The sequence below is a fragment of the Elephas maximus genome, chromosome 24 (genome assembly GCF_024166365.1).
Source record: "Elephas maximus indicus isolate mEleMax1 chromosome 24, mEleMax1 primary haplotype, whole genome shotgun sequence".
NCBI classification, from domain to species: Eukaryota; Metazoa; Chordata; class Mammalia; order Proboscidea; family Elephantidae; genus Elephas; species Elephas maximus.
Window position 1 is genome coordinate 35,682,710 of NC_064842.1, and position 19,358 is coordinate 35,702,067.

At 38.6% G+C, this 19,358-nt stretch overlaps 1 pseudogene; it reads left to right on the forward strand.

The window, feature by feature from the left end:
* Positions 1–628: 628 nt before the first annotated feature.
* On the forward strand, positions 629–1,384 carry LOC126067065 (serine/threonine-protein phosphatase 2A 55 kDa regulatory subunit B delta isoform-like; annotated as a pseudogene).
* Positions 1,385–19,358: the final 17,974 nt, after the last annotated feature.

Consider the following 19,358-nt stretch of genomic DNA (forward strand, 5'->3'; position numbering starts at 1 on the left):
AGCAATTGAAAATTTCGGATAAGATATTTTAATTGTTTTCATTGTAAGATGATTATAAACAGAGAATCCTCAGACATAAACCCAAAAGAAAGCAGGAATCTAGAGAAGTAGGTCTAATTTTCATTCTAGAGTCATTTGCTGAACCCTAGTGACTTTGAGCATCTGTTTTGATGACCAGGGGGAGTAGAGGGAACAGGAGACAGAGTTTAGGGCTCACCCAAGGTGAAGATTCTAAAAGGAGATCTACAAAAAAAGGCAGAAGCTAGACCCCAAAGAATACACCCATGGGGTTAGAAAAAGAAATTGGCAACATTGTTATTACAGAGAGTGTTAGCTTCCAATCTTGTATTTTTAAATAAATATAAACCAAAACCCATTGCCATCAAGTTGATCCCGACTCATAGCGACCCTCTAGGACAGAGTAGAACTGCCCCATGGGGTTTCCGAGGAGCACCTGGTGGATTTAACCTGCCAAAATTTTGGTTAGCAGCCAGGCTCTTAACCACTTTGCCTCCATGGTTCCAGCCCTAAACCAAAAAAAAGAAAAGAAAAAAACCCAAACCTGTTGCCATTAAGTCATTTCTGACTCATAGCCCTTAGGGATCCCAATATTGAAGCCCATGTTCCTATGATAGAAGCAAGCCCTCATGAAATTTTGCAAAAGCACACATACATTGCATAAATTTCATTTCAACAAAGTAATGATTCTGAACACATCTTTCTGCAGATAACTTTAGAATTAATGTATGGCATTTAGAAAGCACAGGTAGAAATGTTAACATCGTAGACATGTTACATTGCTGACATGAAGTGATAACTAAGAACTTGGAGACTTTGTGAAACGGGTTTTCGGGGCTGTGAAACACACATTCTAAATTTTTTTAAGAACCCAGAGATTCCAACAGCAGATTATTCTTTTCATAAACAATTTCTTCCATATATGATGTAAAACTTAGTCATAGTGGTCAATGAATGGTGACAAGTTAAAGTAAGAGACCTGAATATGAAAAATAGGCCTGTTGAGACATATCTGGTTTATGAGATTCTTCAAAATAAGCTTTCTTCTCTGTATGAAAATGACTACATTCTTGACAAGTTTGAGCACTTCTGAAATGGTTCTAATAGTACCATTATGGCTGGGTCAAACAACAACTTTGTTTTAAAGTTTGCTAGAAATACAGGAAGGGATATTACATTGGAAACTTCAAGAGAAAACATTTTAAAGACCCAGAAAGTATATACAGGTGATAAAAGAAAAAAAGTACTCCTTGACACTCTGAACTTCAATAAGAAGGTTCTTCACAAGGCTAGCCACTCAATGGAGAATATTTTTGCTATATCTGCCACCAGTCATTTGTTCATATTCCAGGACAAAATCAACTAAATAAGCTAAGCTGAGAACCAAGTCTTAACACACAGTTAAGTCCAGTCATTTTTCTATAAAAGAAAGTGCATTGTTGCTCTCTATTAAAAGCAGGGACGCATTTACTTCTGTTTATAGCTAAAGGCCACCATTCATCTGTCAGCTTGTCATATTTTGGTAGCTTGCATGTTGCTGTGATGCTGGAAGTTATGCCATTCGTATTTCTAACACCAGCAGGGTCAACCATACTGGACAGGTTTCAGCGGAGCATTCCGGCTAAGACAAACTAAGAAGAAGGACCTGACAGTCTACTTCTGAAAACTCTCCAGTGAAAACATTATGAATATATACATATACATATATATACATACATGTACACTTCAGAGATTTTACTTCCCTAGGGAACCCAGCCTATCACAATATCACTCACAAGTAAAATTTTGCTGAAGATAATTCAAAAATGGTTGCAGCAGTACATCAATAGAGAACTGTCAGAAATTCAAGCCGGATTCAGAAGAGGATGTAGAATGAGAAATACCATCTCTGATGTCAGATGGTTCTTGGCTGAAAGCAGAAAATGGCAGAAAGATGTTTATCTGTGTTTAATTGATTATGCAAAGCCATTTGACTATGTGGATCACAGCAAATTATGGACAGCACATCAAAGAATGGGAATTACAGAACACTTAACTGTGCTTATGGGGAAACTGTACAGAGAACAAGAGGCAGTCGTTTGAAATGAACAAGGAGATAGTATGCGGATTAAAATCAGGAAAAGTATGCATCAGGGTTCTATTCTCCTCTTACCATACTTATTCAACCTGTATGTGGAAAAAATAATCCAAGAAGCTGTACTATATGAAGAAGAATGTGGCATCAGGATTAGAGGAAGACTCATTAACAACCTGCAATATGCAGATGACACAACCTTGCTTGCTGAAACCAAAGAGAACTCGAAGCACTTACTGATGAAGATCAAAGACTATAGAGTCCAGCCTTATTACACATCAACATAAAGAAAACAAAAATTCTCACAACTGGACCAATAAGCAACATCATGATAAACAGAGAAAAATTGAAGTTATCGAGAATTTCATTTTACTTGGATTCATAATCAAGGCCCATGGGAGCAGCAGTCAAGAAGTCAAACAACGTATTGCATTAGGCAGATTTGCTGCAAAAGACCTCTTTTAAAGTGTTACAAAGCAAAGATGTCACTTTGAGGACAAAGGCGCACCTGACCCAAGCCATGGCATTTTCAATAGCCTAATTTGCATGCAAAACCTGGACAATGAATAAAGAAAACCGAAGAAGAATTGATGCCTTTGAGTTATGGTGTTGGCAAAGAATTTTGAATGTACCGTGGACTGCCAGAAGAATGAAAAAATCTATCTTGGAAGAAATACAGCCAGAATGCTCCTTAGAAGTAAGGATGGCGAGACTTTGTGTCATATGTTTGGACATGTTATCAAGAGGGACCAGTACCTGGAGAAGGACATCATGCTTGGTTAAACAAAAAACAAGAAGACTCTCAATGAGATGGATTGACGAAGTGACTGCAACAGTGGATTTAAACATAGCAGTGATTGTGAGGATGGCGCAGGACCAGGCAGTGTTTCATTCTATTGTAATAGGGTCACTATGAGACAGAACCAATGTGATGGCAACTAACAACATCAGTAAAGGAGAGAAGCTGATTTGATTCCACAGTGTAGTTTTTTCTTTAGTGAGGTGAGACATGAGTTATAACCACTCAGGTGAAAAATCCACTCAAAGCAGAATTGAGCGGATAGTGCTCACTGAAAGCTATTATTCAAAATAAATTTATTTATCCTGAGCCTTATTTCCAAAAAACAAACAAACAAAAAACCCATTGCTGTCGAATTGGTTCTGACTCATAGCAACCCTATAGGACAGACGAGAACTGCCCCATGGGGTTTCCAAGGAACAGCTGGTAAATTCAAACTGCCAACATTTTGGTTACCAGGCAAGCTCTTAACCACTGTACCACCAGGGCCCCTATTTCCTATAGACCCAAAAATTAACTTTCAAGAGAAAAGTTGTTGTCAAATATGCTTCTGTCTTACTCTCCAAATCTTTTTCCTTTCTCCGCCATAATACTTGAGGCCTCAAATATATGTTGTGTTTTACCTAGCCACATACCTTCTCTGTCTTCACCTGGCTTCAGGTTGCTTAACCACTGATGCTCAGATGGGGCCTGACTGGGGTTAGCCATCATGTTTCTCACATGCCCACCTGCTGTATCTACAATCACACCTCATGGTGTAACCACCTAATAAAAATAACAAACTATAATCATCTTTTTATTGTGTATAATGAAATTATACAGGAATATTCTTTGGAACAGTTTGAAATATTTCCGTCCTTAATTGGCAGAACAGTGGAATATGTGCAGTACTTCAAACACTAAATTTATCTATGCTCAAAGAACCATGACTTTTTTTGTAACAGTTTCATTGAGATATAATTCACCTACCATACAACTCACCCATTTAAAGTGTACAGTTCAGTGGTTTTTAGTGTACTCAGAGTTGTGCAGCCATATAGCAATAAAATTTTAGAACATTTTCATCGCCCTAAAAAGAAATCCTGTAACCTGTAGCTATCACCCCCAAATCTCCATTCCCTTCCCATATCTACTCCCAGCCCTAGGCAACCAATAATGTACTTTCTGTCTCTCTATATTTGCCTATTCTGGGCATTTATATAAATGAAACTATGATATGGTCTTTTATGCGTGGCTTCTTGTCAAGGCCCATCCACGTTGTAGCATGCATCAGTACTTCATTCTTTTTACGACTGAATAATATTGCATTGTATGGGTATACCACATTTTGTTTGGCTGTTCGTTATTTGATGGACATTTGGGTTGTTTCTGCTTTTTGGCTATTATAAGTAACCCTGCTATAAACATTCCTGTACAACCTTTTGTGCTGATACGTTTTCATTTCTCTTGGGTATATACCTAGGACTGAATTACAGTCAAATGCTTAAATTTTATTTAGCATTTTTAGGAATCATTACACTGTTTTCCTAAGTAACTGAACTATTTTACATTCTCACCAGCAGTGTACAAGGGCTCGTTTTCTCACATCCTTGCCGACGTTTGTTATTATCTGCCTTTTTTACTATAGTATCCTAATGTGTTTGAGGTGGGTATCTCGTTTGGGTTTTGATTTGTATTTTTCCAATGACTAATGATATTGAGCTTCTTTTCATATACTTATTTGTACACCTTCTTTGGAGAAATATCTATTCAGATCCTTTTCTCATTTTTAATCCGGTATTTATCTTTTTATTATTGAGTTGTAAAAGCTCTTTATATATTCTAGATGTAAATCCTTTATAAGATACACGATTTTAAAATATGTATTTCCATTCTGCTTTTTGTCTTTTCACTTGCTTTTTTTTTTAGTAATGTATTTGTTTAAAAAAAAGTTTTTTTTATTGTATTTTAGATAAAGGTTTACAGAGCAAACTAGTTTCTCATTAAACAATTAATACTTATATTGTTTTGTGGCATTGGTTGCCAACCCCACAATGCGTCAACACTCTCCCCTTCTCAACCTTTGGTTCCCCATTACCAGCTTTCCTGTCTCCTCCTGCCCTCTCATCCCTGCCCCCAGGTCGTATGCCCATTTTGTCTCCTTTTGTTTTATGGGCCTGTCTAATCTTTGGCTGAAGGGTGAGCCTCAGGACTGATTTCATTACTGAGCTGAAATGGTGTCCATGGGCCATACTCGGGGTTTCTCCAGTCTCTGTCAGACCAGTAAGTCTGGTCTTTTTGTGTGTGTGTGAGTTAGAATTTTGTTCTACATTTTTCTCCAGCTCTGTCTGGGACTCTCTATTGTGATCCCTGTCAGAGCAGTCAGTGGTGGTAGCTGAGCACCACCTAGTTGTGCTGGACTTAGACTGGTGGAGCCTGTGGTAGTTGTGGTCCATTAGTCCTTTGGACTAATCTTTCCCTTGTGTCTTTGTTTTTCTTCATTGTTCTTGCTCCAGACTGGGTGAGACCAGTGGAGTACCTTAGGTGGCCACTCATGAACTTTTAAGACCCCAGGCTCTACTCACCAAGGTAGAATGTAGAACATTTTCTTTATAAAATATGTTATGCTAATTGAGCTAGGTATTCCTAGAGACCATGGTCCCCACAGCCCTCAGCCCAGTAATTCGGCCCCTCAGGGAGTTTGGATGTGTCTATGGAGCTTCCATGACCTTGCCTTGTACAAGTTGTGCTGGCTTCCCCAGTGTTGTGTACTGTCTTACCTTTCATGAAAGTTACCACTTATCTATCGTCTACTTAGTGTTTTCTTTTCACTTTCTTGATAGTGTCCTTTGAAGCACAAAGATTTTAAATTTTGATGAAGTCTAATTTATCTATTTTTTTCTTTTGTTGCTTGTGTCTTTGATATCATATCAAAGAAACCATTGGCAAATCCAAGGTCATGAAGATTTAGCCTCTGTTTTCTTTTAAGACTTTTGTCATTTTAGCTCTTACATTTAGATTGATGATCCATTTTCAGTTAATTTTTGTATATGGTGTGAGATAGAGATCCAACTTCATTCTTTTACATGTGGCTGTCCAGTTGTCTTCCCCCAGTACCATTTTTTGTAAAGATTATTCTTTCCCCATTAAATAATCTTGTCACTCTTTTTGAAGAGTTGAAGAGCTAATTGCCTGTATATATATGTAAGGGTTAATATCTGAACTCTGTTTTTTATTCCATTGATCTATAGGTCTATCCTTATGCCAGTATCACACTGTCTGATTACTGTAGTTTTGTATAAGTTTTCAAATTTTATTCTTCTTTTTTTTCCCCTTGTGAGATTATTTTGGCAATTCTGAGTCCCTTGAGTTTTTACCTGAATTTTAGCATTAGTTTGTCAATACCTGAAAATAAGCTAGCTGGAATTTGATAGGAATTGCATTAACTCTTCAGATCAATTGGGTAGTATTGCCATATTAGCAATATTAAGTCTTTCTTTTTTTTTTTTTTTTTTTTCGTTTCTCTAGAAATACTACAATACACTAGATAGAAGCCCTGCTGGCACGGTGGTTAAGCACACGGCTGCTAATCAAAAGGTCAGCAGGTTGAACACACCAGCTTCTCCATGGGAGAAAGATGTGGCAATCTGCTTCTGTAAAGATTTACAGCCTTGGAAACCCTGTGGGGCAGTTCTAACCTGTCCTATAGGGTCGCTATGCGTTGAGATCAACTCAATGGCAATGGATTTGGTTTTGGTTTTGGTTTTGATACACTTGATAAGATTTGGGAAAAGCCTTTTCTAAAACGCTCTCTGTGAAAGAAAATTGCAAAAAGTACTTAACAAAATTGCTGCTAAGAAATTAGCATCTGGTTTAACGTATGCCTCAAATTCACTACGACTGAATACTTATGTACTTCTTTTTTAAATCTTTTTAAAATACTTTGGGTTAAGATATATTTTTAAATATTGCTAAAGTTACAGGCATGGTGAGCTTCACATTTCATTTCAAACCAGCAGAATTAAACAATTTTAACTATTATGTGATGTCATCAGTTTCTTGGTGGTTTATTTTAAAAGTAAAATCTTTGATATCAAGTATCCAGCTTTCTCAAGACAAAAAACATAGAGGTGTAAAAATGTTAAAATGGTGGGAACCTGCTTATCTGGAATTTCAAAAATGAATCAAAATCGTGTGTGTGGGTGGGTGGGTGTGGGTGTGTGGGTGTGGCTGAAGGAGATTGGAAGACCTGGGGCTTACACACCAGGTGCAATGGTCAAAAGCTCAATTGCTAACCAAAAGGTCAGCAGTTAAAATCCACCAGCCACTCCTTGGAAACTCTATGGGGCAGTTCTACTGTATCCTATAGGGTCGCTATGAGTCAGAATCAACTGGACAGTAAATTTTTTTTTAATTTCAATGATAATAAATACGGAAAAACAAAATGTCTGTCATTAGCCTAATTTAATGTAATAGAATGTCACTCTGGTTCACATTAAGAAAAGTTAGAACTTAAAAGTACATTTATTTTAATATAAAACTAATTCTTATATTGTATATTGTTGTATCATAATTCATAAATTCTGAGATATGAAATAGAGTTGTCAAGGGATTAGTTAGCCCTATCCCTTAAGAAAAAGCAGTTCTAGTAAGATGTGATTCTACATATTTTGATTCAAAGAGTATGGCAAATTTCGTTTAACTTGAAAAAACAAACAAAATATTAGCAAATGTAATCTAGCAACGATGAAAATGAAAATTATGACCAAATTGGATTTTCCTCCTTACTGAAAGTTGTTTAACATCAGAAAATTAATACAATTTACCACATTAGTGGGTAAAAGAAGAAAAAAAATTATCTCAATAGATGCAAAAGATTAAGAAAATTGAATATCTTCTTATGATTAAAAAAAAAGTAACCTAATTATACTAGAAAGAAAATGTTTTTATGCGATAAGAAGTACCTACAAAGAACCTATAGCAAATATCATACACAATGGTGAATCACTAAAAGCATTCCCTTTAAAATTAGAAACAAAATAAAGGTGCCTACTGTCACTATTTTTATCTAACATTTTATGGTAGCCAGTAAAGACAAGGGAAAAAAAGTATAAGTAATAAAAAAAAAAAAAAAACTAGAATGCAGTATAATTCTCGCCTTTTAGGGACCTAGGTTCGATTCCTGGCCAGTCTACCTCATGCACAGCCCCAATTCATCTGTCAGTGGAAGCTTGTGTGTTGATACGATGCTGAACAGGTTTCAGCAGAGCTTTCAGACTAAGATGGGCTAGGAAGAAAGGCCTGGAGATCTACTTCTGAAAATCAGCCTATAAAAACCTCATGAACCACAACAGTTTGACAACACCCAAATCATGAGGGTGGCATAGGACCAAGCAGCTTTTTGTTCTGTTGTGCAAGGAACCCTGGTTTGGGGGTTGACTCCACAACAGTTAACAACAAGAGAATGCCAAGTTATTTCCTAAAGTAGGAATACTCATTCACATTCCTACCATCAGTTTATAAGAGTTTTGCTTGTTTTATATCCTCATTAACACTAGGTATTTTCAGACTCTACCAGTAGTTATGATGCTGTTAATAACAACTGGTATTATTAGATTCTTTGATGAAATCCCAAAATGGTCCACAAATAAATAATTTGAAGGATCAAAGACTAACAAGATTTCTGTAAACAAAATTGATTTAAAATGGCAACTGCATTTCTATATGCCATCAACAAATGTTTTGAAAACAATGAAAAGATACCATTTACAATAGCAAAAAACATATAATATACTTAGGAATAAAACTAACAAAAATGTTTGAGATATTTATGAATAAAACATAAAACTTTATTGAAAAAATTAAAGAAGACCTAAATTAATGAAGAGAAATCCTATATATTCATAGACCTGAAATTAAAAGATTATAAAACTGTCAATACTCCCCCCAAAAAATTGATCCATAGAGCCCATGCAGTTCCAATCAAAATCACCACCGACTTTTGTTTTGTCATTATTGCTGTTGTTATTATCTTATAAAACTTGTCAACCAAATTCTAAAATGTATCTGGAAGAATAAAAGGGTCATGAATAGCCAACACCCTCTCCAGGAAAAATAAATAAACATAAAGGGAAACACCTATAAGATGTTAAAAAGACACTATAAATTAAAACATATAGTAATTAAGACAGTGTGATATCACCACAAAAAAAAAAAATGAATAGAACACAACAGTGAATCTGAAATCAGATCCACACATATGTGGAAATTTGAGTGTTGACACAGCTGATCCTGTAGATCTTTAAGGGGAAGATGATCTTTATAGTTATCACTTCCAAGCATTTCTTTATAGTTTGCACCCAAGTATGCATCTCCAGACTCAAGAATTTAGTTTTGCCCATCGAAAAAAATACTCCAAGTCCTTAATTTACAGAATTCCTTTCTATCTCTTTTACTTTTCTTAGAATATATTTGTTGAAGAAACCTGACAGGTTGACCTGTATAGTTTCCCATAATTTGATTTTTGCAAATTGCTTAATCACGATGCAGTTATGTTTCTCTATCCTTCGTATTTCCTGCAAATGGACAGCTGGTTCTAGAGGCTTATTCAATCCTTTTAGCAAGACTATAGTTCAGGCGTAGGCAAACTAATGTCTACTGATTAAATACTGATTTTGTAAATAACGTCTTATTAGAACATAGACACACCCATTTGTTTAAGTTCCATCCGTGGCTGCTTTTTTCACCCTACAAAGGCGGAGTTGAGAAGTTGGGACAGAAACCATATGGACCACAAACCCTGAAATATCTACTGTCTGATCTCTTACCAAAAAAGTTTGCCAGTCCCTGATATAGGTGGTTTTGTGTTTTGTTTTGTCTGAAGGCACATGATGCCTGGATTTAGGAACAATTGATGCTCACTGCCTAGTGGTGCCATTAATTCATTCATTAAAATTCATTCGTTACAGGTAGTAAAATGATGATATTCTAATTCTATTTTTTTTTCACTTATTAGTTGCCGTGCTTTTATAAAGATGGTTGGCTCCCTATCATCCTCTGAAAATGACCGATTAGCTTCTTTTAATATCAAAATGAACTCATGGATTTAAAACATTTATGAGAGGTTATAGTTAATTTCAGTTACTACCCTTTTTGAACCTCAAAATTACTTGTCATTGGCCAATGGTAGCCTCCTCAAGTTGAGTTCTGAGTCTTTTGATATGATTTTTAGTAGTCTTTGATAACTTCTTTAGTCTGTGATATGATAAGATGTTCTAGGTTCATCTTGTACATTTACTGCTCCAGACCTATAATCAGACATTTCTCCAAGAAGCTCCAGGTTATTTTAATAGGCTAGTAGCTTTTCAACACCTGATGATTTGTTCAATGTAAGCAAGCTGAAATCTCACCATCCTCATTTCTAAGGAGCCCGTGTCATCAGGAAAGACCAATCTCTAGAGAAGGACATCATGGTTGGTAAAGCAGAGGGTCAACAAAATGAGGAAAACCTTCAATAAAATGGCTTGATACAATACTGAAAACTATGGAGTCACGTACACCAACTGTCATGGGAATGGCATAGGAAGGATGGGGCAATGTTTCATTATTTTACACATAAAAGAATACACTGAGTGCGTTGAGTTGCTGTCATGGATTGAATTGTATCCCCTCAAAATGTCTGTCAAATTAGCTGGGCCATGATTCTCAGTATTGTGTGATTGTTTCCACCACTTTATGTGATTTTTCTATATGTTGTAAATCGTATCACTATGATGTATTAAGATGGATTAGTGGCAGTTATATTGATGAGATCTACAAGATTAGATAATGTCTTGAGCCAATTTCTTTTGAGATATAAAAGAGAGAAGCTAGCAGAGACATGGGGACCTCATACCACCAAGAAAGGAATGCTAAGAGTAGAGCAAGTCCTTTGGACCTGAGGTTACTGTGCTGAGATGCTCCCAGGCCATGGGAAGACTGAGGACAAGGACCTTCCTCCAGAGCAGGCAGAGAGAAAAAGCCTTCCCCTGGAGCTGGACTTCTAGCCTACTGGACTGTGAGAGAACAAACTTCTCTTTGTTAAAACCATCCACTTGTGGTATTTCTGTTATAGCAGCACTAGATGGCTATGAGAGTTGCCAACTTGATGGCAACTAACTACACAACAACAATTTCAAGACCACAATCTGAGCATTAGGGTAGCTGATTCCCTCAGTTCATCATTATTTTTGGTCTCTTCAATGTACAGTTAGGAAACACACATACACACACATATTTAGACATACATATTTAAGACAAAATATCTCATGAGTTCATAGTGCTACTTGCAGTTCAAATTCAGGACTACAAGGTCTTGCATTTAACCTCTTGGTATTGTATCTCTATATCCTTTCTTCCACATTAAGAATCCTAGTTTGCAAGTACATTGGGATGATAAATTAGAATATCTTATAATTACTCATTTACACTATTCCACATTACACACATCATACTTCAGAATAACAATACTAATGTATCCACCATCAATGCAATTAGGAAGAACAGTTTAAAATACATTTTTTAATACACTGTCTCCATCTCCCCTCACCCATTTTTAGAGTTATACTATACCTACATTATTAAAAAAAAAAAAAAATTTTTTTTTTTTTTTACATTATTAGAGAATGTAGCCACAAGTTTGCGGTAATTTGTTACAGAAGCAACAGGAAACTGATTCAAGGTTATTGTCAGAGCCTGATGATAACCTTTTTGCCTAGATGCCCAAAGGATTTTTTTCTCTTTTTTATTTTTTTGAAGTTCAGTAATTTTACTGTACTGTATATTTGGAGCCTTGGTGGCGTAGTGGTTAAGAGCTTGGCTGCTAACCAAAAGGTCGGCAGTTCAAATCCATCAGCTGCTCCTTGTAAACACTACAGGGCAGTTCTACTCTGTCCTATAGGGTCACTATGGGTCGGAATTGACTCAGCAGCAACGGGTATATGGGTATCTTGATATTAGTCACTCAGGATCAGTATTCTCAGGTATGTACTCTGTATTTTCAATATGTGGTTTCAAATATTTTTTAATTTCAGAAAAGTTTTCTGAATTAGAGTATTTAGCACTCTGTTATACTGGTTTTCTTTAAGGACCCCTATTATCTTGTATTTTGGATCTTCTTTGCCTGCTTTCGTTATTGTCACTTTCTTTTAAACACTGGAACTCAATAAGACCAACTGGAGTCCACATCTGTCTCTAAGCACCATCAACTTTAATAACACCGGTGACTTGCAAGAGAAATTGGACACCTTTGCCACAGAGCTGCACACATGCCTGGCCCAGAATTTGGAGAAGTTGAATGAGGAGACACAAAAGGAAATAGAGGAGCTGTGTGTTTAGGTGTTTCCCTACAACAACTAGGTCAGCCAGCAGATCACCAGCAATGTGTATGAACTGCCATGTGCCTGGCACTGTACTCCAACCTCCAGAGTGTAAAAATGCCTGATTCTTAACTTCCACCTTCCAAATCCCATGCAAAGTTTTCCCTGTAACCAAACAGGGAAGAGAATGCAAAGAATTATAGTTCTAGCTTAGTTATATTGAATTTGTACTAAGCTACTAAAATTCACTTCTTGTCAGCTTGGCATCCTTACAAATCTCTTTAATCATATTTAATTCCAAATGAAGACAATAGTGAAATGATGCTTCCACATGGTGCAGTTCAAAGCTCTCAGCTGCTAACTGAAAGGTCAGTGGTTCAAGTGCACCAGCTACTCCACAGAAGAAAGATGTGGCAGTCTCCTGTAAAGATTTACAGCCTAGGAAACCCTATGGGGCAGTTCCACTTTGTCCTATAGGGTGGCTATGGGACAGAACCCACTCGATGGCAACAGGTTTAATACATCTTGTAAAACCAAAAGCATGTTAACCCTCTCCTCCAAATAAGATAAAAATTTATTTTACCCATCTTTGGATTTTTTTTTTTTTTTTTTGGATGATGTCCATTCCTCTTCCAGCTGCGTCACACTTGCCCTTTGATATCCTGTAACTTAAAATACAAGGTGTAAAACTAACTACTATTAATGCATGTTATATTAGTGGCAGAGGAATGGGAATGTAGAAGGAAAAAATTGGCTAATGTATATATAAATATAGTCACATCAAAATAAGAAATAAAACTTTTACAGTCCTCATTTCTGATGGGTTATTTGTGGCACATGCTGGGGCCAACAGAGCAGTCAGTGCAGGGCACGTTCCAACAGGTCATGCCTCTGATGCTCAGGGGTGCAATGTTCAGCACACAGTGCAGGTAGGCAGGAGGGAGAGTGGAGATTGTGATGTGTGGAGCTAATGTGCATATGGGAAAGAAGAGAGAGAAACAGGAGCCAAAAAAAAAAAAAAAGTGCTGAGGGAGACTGCCATTGAAGTGGAGAGATGAGAAACCAAGAAATGAAGAAAAACAGGAGAAAAATAAATAAATATTTTAAAATAGAAAAAAAAAAAGAAATGCCCCCAAGGATCCCACCAGCAACCAGGGAAGTGGCTCCCAGGCCTCAAAGCACAGCCCATCTAGAAGGAGTGGAGATGGCACATAGTGCCAGGTATTCAGGAGACAGGAAAAGAAGGAAAGTAGAGATGAGAAACTGAGAAATGAAGAAAAACAAAAAGTAAAAATTAATGACTTAAAAAAAAAAAAAAGAAAAGGCCTCCAGGGATCCCACCGACGCAGCTGCGCAAACCGGAGAAGTGGCTCTGGCTTCTAAGCCGTGCAGTACAACCTGGCTAGAAGGGGCAGAGATGGTATTCAGGAGACAGGAAAAGAAGGTAAGTAGAGAGAGACAAAAAATTGAGAAATGAAGAAAAGGAAAAAAGAAAACAACCGACAACAAAAAAGGCCCCAGGGATCCCACCAGTGTGGCAGCATGGACTGGGGAAGCAGTTCCTCAGTCCAAAGAGCGCTTCAGAGCCTGTCAAGAAGAAGCAAAAATGGCACACAGAGCCAGGTGTCCGAGAGAAAGGAGGGGGAGAAGGTAAGAGGCAGGGAAGAAACCAAAAGAAGCTAAAAAAAGCAACAAAGAAATGGTACAGAAGTAGCCACCTGGTGTGGGTATGGGTGGGACAAATCCATGCAGCACAGAGCCAGTGAGTGCCTCCTGGGCTGCAGTTGCTCAGCCCACCGGGAAGTGGTGGAGGCCGAGCAGGGAGAGGAAAGGTAGGGAGTGGGAAAGCATGTATCACTGGTTACAGGACGCTCTGTCTCCTGCTGGGTGCTCCGTGAAACTGCTTTCCTGTACTCCCTGTCTGCTGATCTCTGACAGGAGTCCAAGATGGTGAATCTGTGCTGTGTTAACCTATAGAGGACCTCTGTTCATATCTCTCTTCCCTCTCTGTTCTCTGTCAGTTTCTTATTCCATTTAGTGTTTGGTTGAGTTCTTTATCTCTTCGTTTGACACTTAGGGTTCAAGGATTGATGTTTGTCTCTGTTTTACTTAGTTTTTTGGGCCTTTACTGTGGTGGGACAGTGTGGTACTTCTGTCTATAGTGCCATGTTGGCTCCACCTCTGTGTATATCTTTTGCCAAAAGTGTTAAAAAAAAAAAAACTTCTAACTTTTAGCTATTTCTCTTCCAGTGAAAGTAATTCAAAGCTTTTTGTTTGACTGACAAGAGAATCAGGTGTTCATATGAATGGAGTCAAAGCGAAAAATGGCATTGGCAAGAATTTAGACTCCTTCCCCAAAGCCTGATAAATTCTATTTATCCTCTATATTTAAAAAGGAGCCCTGGTGGCACAGTGGTTAAGAGCTTGGCTGCTAACTGAAAGGTCAGAAGTTCAAATCCACCAGTTGCTTCTTGGAAACCCTGTGGGGCAATTCTACTCTGTCCTGTAGGTTCGCTGTGAGTCAGAATAGGCTCGACAGCAACAGGTTTGGGGTTTTTTTGTTTTTCCTTTTTATACATGAAACTCTATTTGGCACTTACTTTCTGCCTTGTGGAGTAAATGACTTTTATAAATTAATGATATTTATTATGTATTGCCATCACCCAACCGTCACTTTGTTGTACCTTGGTGGCTTGTGTGTTGCTATGATGCTGGAAGCTATGTGCCAGTATTTCAAATACCAGCAGGGTCACTCATGGTAGACAAGTTTCAGTGAAGCTTCCAGACTAAGATAGACTAGGAGGAAAGGCCTGGTAATCTACTTCCAAAAATTAGCTCCCTAGGTTGGAAGGTACTCAAAACACACAGTGGCTACAAGAGTGGACTCAAGCATACCAATGAGTGTGAAGATGGTGCAGGACTGGGCAACACTGTTCTATTGTCACAGGAGTTGGGGTAAACTCAATGGCAACTAACAACAATTATGTGTTGATACCAGCTATGTTCCAGGCAATATACTAAGCACTCTACATGAATTCTCTTTTATGTTCACAATAACCCAGGAGGTATGTATTAATACCCCAGTTAACAGATGAGGAAAATAAGGTTCAGAGTGGTTCAAAAAAAACTTGCCCAAGATCACCAGATGTGAATGGCAGAGCCAAGATTTGAAAATGGGCTCCAAAATCTTTACACTATGGCATCCTGACTCATTTTGTTTGTTCACTGGGTTCATTCATTCAACTAATGTGTATCATCTTCCGAACCAGGCCAGAACTCCCTGAGGCAAGTAAGTTTGCATAGTGAAATAATCTAAAGTAGAATTAATGAGAAAGGTCATAGAAGTCATAGTCCACACAGCCTTGTGGGCAGGGACATGGAGAAGGAAGAAAATAGGATGACATGAAGGCTTCTGGCTTCAGGAATGATTATGATGCATTTAACCGACATGAATCAGGAGAAGGGGTGGGCCTGGTGAGGAAGATTAGGAGTTCTGTTGCTGAGTTTGAGACACCCATTACATCCATGTGGTAGAGCTGTCCAAAGGCAGGATAACCAATTAGTTAACCGGTTGCCATCGAGTCAATTCTGACTTATGGCGACCCCATGTGTCAGAGTAGAGCTGTGCCCATAGGGTTTCCAATGGCTGATTTTTTGGAAGTAGATTTCCCGGCCTTTCTTCCAAAGTGCCTCTGGGTGGACATGAACCTCCAACCTTTTGGTTAGCAGCTGAGCACATTAGCCATTTACACCACCCAAGGAGGGTAGCAGTGATTAAGAGCATGGTCTTTGGTGTCAGCTCTCCCTGGCCTTGAATCTCAGCTCCAGCACTTAGAAGCTGCATGCCTTTGGTCAAATTACTTCACCTCTCTGAGTCTTAGTTTCTCATGTGTTAAATATTAATAATAATACCTACCTCAAGCAGTTGTTGGGAGGATAAAAATAAGAAATCCATATAAAAATGCCACTATGATGCCTGGCACTCAACAAATAGTATTTTATTACTAATAAATCAGACGATCTCAATAAATATGGCACCAAAGTGGAAGATACCTGCGCTGGAGGATGTTTTTAGAAATCATTGGTGTATGAGCAGTGGCTGAAAGCATACGAAGCAATATATTGGCAAGTATATAGCACAAAGATCACAAACTCAAATGCCTCAGGCCCACGCAGCAAATGAGTGAAGTGAGTTGGTTGTAAGCACATTTGCACATTGCACTAGTGTTTGGAACACTAGGGAAATGGAGAGTATACAGCCTGTCCTAAAGGGAACAGCTACCACTCAACTTGAGATGGTTGTTGCCATGCCAAAATTGGGCCCAGCATCACCAGATCTACTGTTTTTTCCCAAGGAAGCCTGAAATATCCAAACGTTTAAATGTCAGGAACTAAATTCAACTTTACAAACAAATAATACACAAGGATAGGTCACATTGTACCCTGTTGGCTGCCAGTTTGTGGCATCTAATGTAGAGAAAGAAGAGGGTTAAGGGTGGAGCCCTGAAGAACGTCAGCATTAAAGAGTTGCACAGAGTAAGAGGAGGGGTGGAGCTGACCAAGAAAGGTAAAGAGCAGAGAGAGAGAGAAAGAGAGGACTAGAATAGGATGAAGTAAAAGAAGCCAAAGAAAAGGAGTGTTTGAAGGAGAGGGTCATCAACAGTATCAAAGGTGACCCAGGGATCACTGTTGCTAAACTATACCATAAAAGCCAATTAAGAGTTTTGGCTTCTACGAGGCAAGGTCATGGTAGCTCCATAGACACATCCAAACTGCCTGAGTGGCCAAATTGCTGGGCTAAGAGTTGTGGGGACCATGGTCTCAGGGAACATCTAGCTCAATTGGTATACTGTAGTTTATACTACTTTGGTGAGTAGCATCTGGGGCCTTAAAAGCCTGTGAGCAGCCATCAGGATATTCCACTGGTCTCACCCCTTCAGGAGCAAAGAAGAATGAAGAAAACTAAAGACACAACAGAAAGATTAGTCCAAAGGACTAATGGACCACAACTACCACGGCTTCCACCAGACAGAGTCCAGCACAACTAGATGGTGCCTGGCTACCACCACTGACTTCTTTGACAGGGATCACAATAGACAGTCCCAGACAGAGCTGGAGAAAAAGGTAGAACAAAATTCTAATAAAAAAGAAAGACCAGACTTGCTGGCCTGACAGAGACTGGAGAAACCCTGAGATTACGGCCCCCAGACACCCTTTCAGCTCAGTAACGAGGTCACTTCTGTGGTTCACCCTTCAGCCAAAGACTGAACAGGCCCAGGGAACAAAACAAGACTAAAGGGGCACACCAGCCCCGGGGCAGGGGCTGGATGGCAGGAGGGAACAGGAAAGCTGGTAATAGGGAACCCAGGGTTGAGAAGGGAGAGTGTTGACATGTTGCAGGGTTGTTAACCAATGTCATACAAAAATGTGCGTACAGTTTGATGAGAAACTAGTTTGTTCTGTAAACCTTCATCTAAAGTTCAATAAAAAAATAAAAGAGTTTTGGCTTCTTCTCAAAACTGGAAATGTAACTACTACTAAGGAGAAGGGACTTAATGCTCAAATCATTATCCCAAGGTAAGAAATGAGGCAAGAAGCCCTTAAAACCAAAACCAAACCCAGTGCCATTGAGTCGATTCCGACTCATAGCGACCCTATAAGGCAGAGTAGAACTGCCCGATGGAGTTTCTGGAAGGAAAAAACAGGGCATGGTAGAATTTTATTTGAGCCATGGCCCTGGAGACTTCCAGTGAATGTTCCATCAAAAGCAGAGATGGACTTTGCCGTCCTTCACCTGGACATAGCTCTGATGTCGAAAATTGAAGGCAGGAGGTAAATCAGAAAGCCTGTCTCATTCTTCCCCCATTACTCATGCTAATCAGAAGGTGGAGAAGGATAAATAAAAACTCCAACACTAATCAGCAGTGAATTCCAAGATCTTTTATTTATTTCCATGTAAATATCAATATTATTATTAGCTATATTATTAATATCAATATTAATACTCTCTGAGAACCAGTAAAGCACTAAGTACAAAATTATGGCTTAGAATTAGGGGACCTGCCCAATATGCTTAAAAACAAATTAGGATTTGGACCAAGGCTGGATTCCAATCAGCTGTTCTCTAAATAAAAAGTCACTAAGTAGTAACTGGCAACTGCTCTCGAAGGAATCACCAAGAAGACGAAGGGAAGGTGTTAGCTTGTTAGAGGGGGGAAAAAAAATCCCACGTAGTAAAAAGAGAAGCTTATACCTCTTGAATCATGGCAACCAGTATATAGAAATTTAATACGTGCATTCACAGCCAGCCCTTTGAGCACAAGATTCCAAAATGTCAGAGGCTTAAAGGTCCCCTGGTCCAGCTCTCATTTAACGAGAGGAAACTGGGATCCAGGAAATGGAAATTATGTGCCCTAGGTCACCTGGCTAGTTTGTGATTGAGTCAAAATTAGAACTCAAATCTCCTGCCTTCTTACTCAGTTCTCCTTGTACACGACTATGCCATATCCAAAGAAGAGTTAATTACCCCTTTGGAGGACACAACTTAAAGGAAATCTGACACAGAATATGCATGCTTTGATGGGCTGGAAGGTGGGGGAGTAGGGCTGGCGCATGGCAGAAACATCCCTGAGTGGCTGAAGGAGGTCAGCATGCAAAAAGAGGCCAGGCACGCCTAAAAGGTCTGGGTGCCTGTGAGGTGGGGCCATGGTGCCAAAGACAAACTTAACCCACAGAATAGTTATGCTTAGACCCGGCACGGGCACATGCATGAGAAAGACAGAAATTCCAAACTTAAAAAAGTAAACATACATTTTCTTAAATATTACCTATAGTCACAAACCTTAACTTATTCAGATATCACTCACTGAGCAACTTCAATTCTGTAGAATACAGTCAATACTCAATAACAAAGAAGTAAATAACTACAAACACACTCTCTCTCACACACACAGACACACACACGTGCATATAAATTCTCTGAGTAGCCAAGACAGGCATTACAAAGTTCTTGCTCAGAATAATCAACGTAAAGCATCCAGCTCAGTGCCAAGGCATAGGCCCTGCAGAAATGTTTAGCTATTATTATGAATATTTGAGTGTCTTGATAGCCACCCAGAGCTTGGCTATGTGT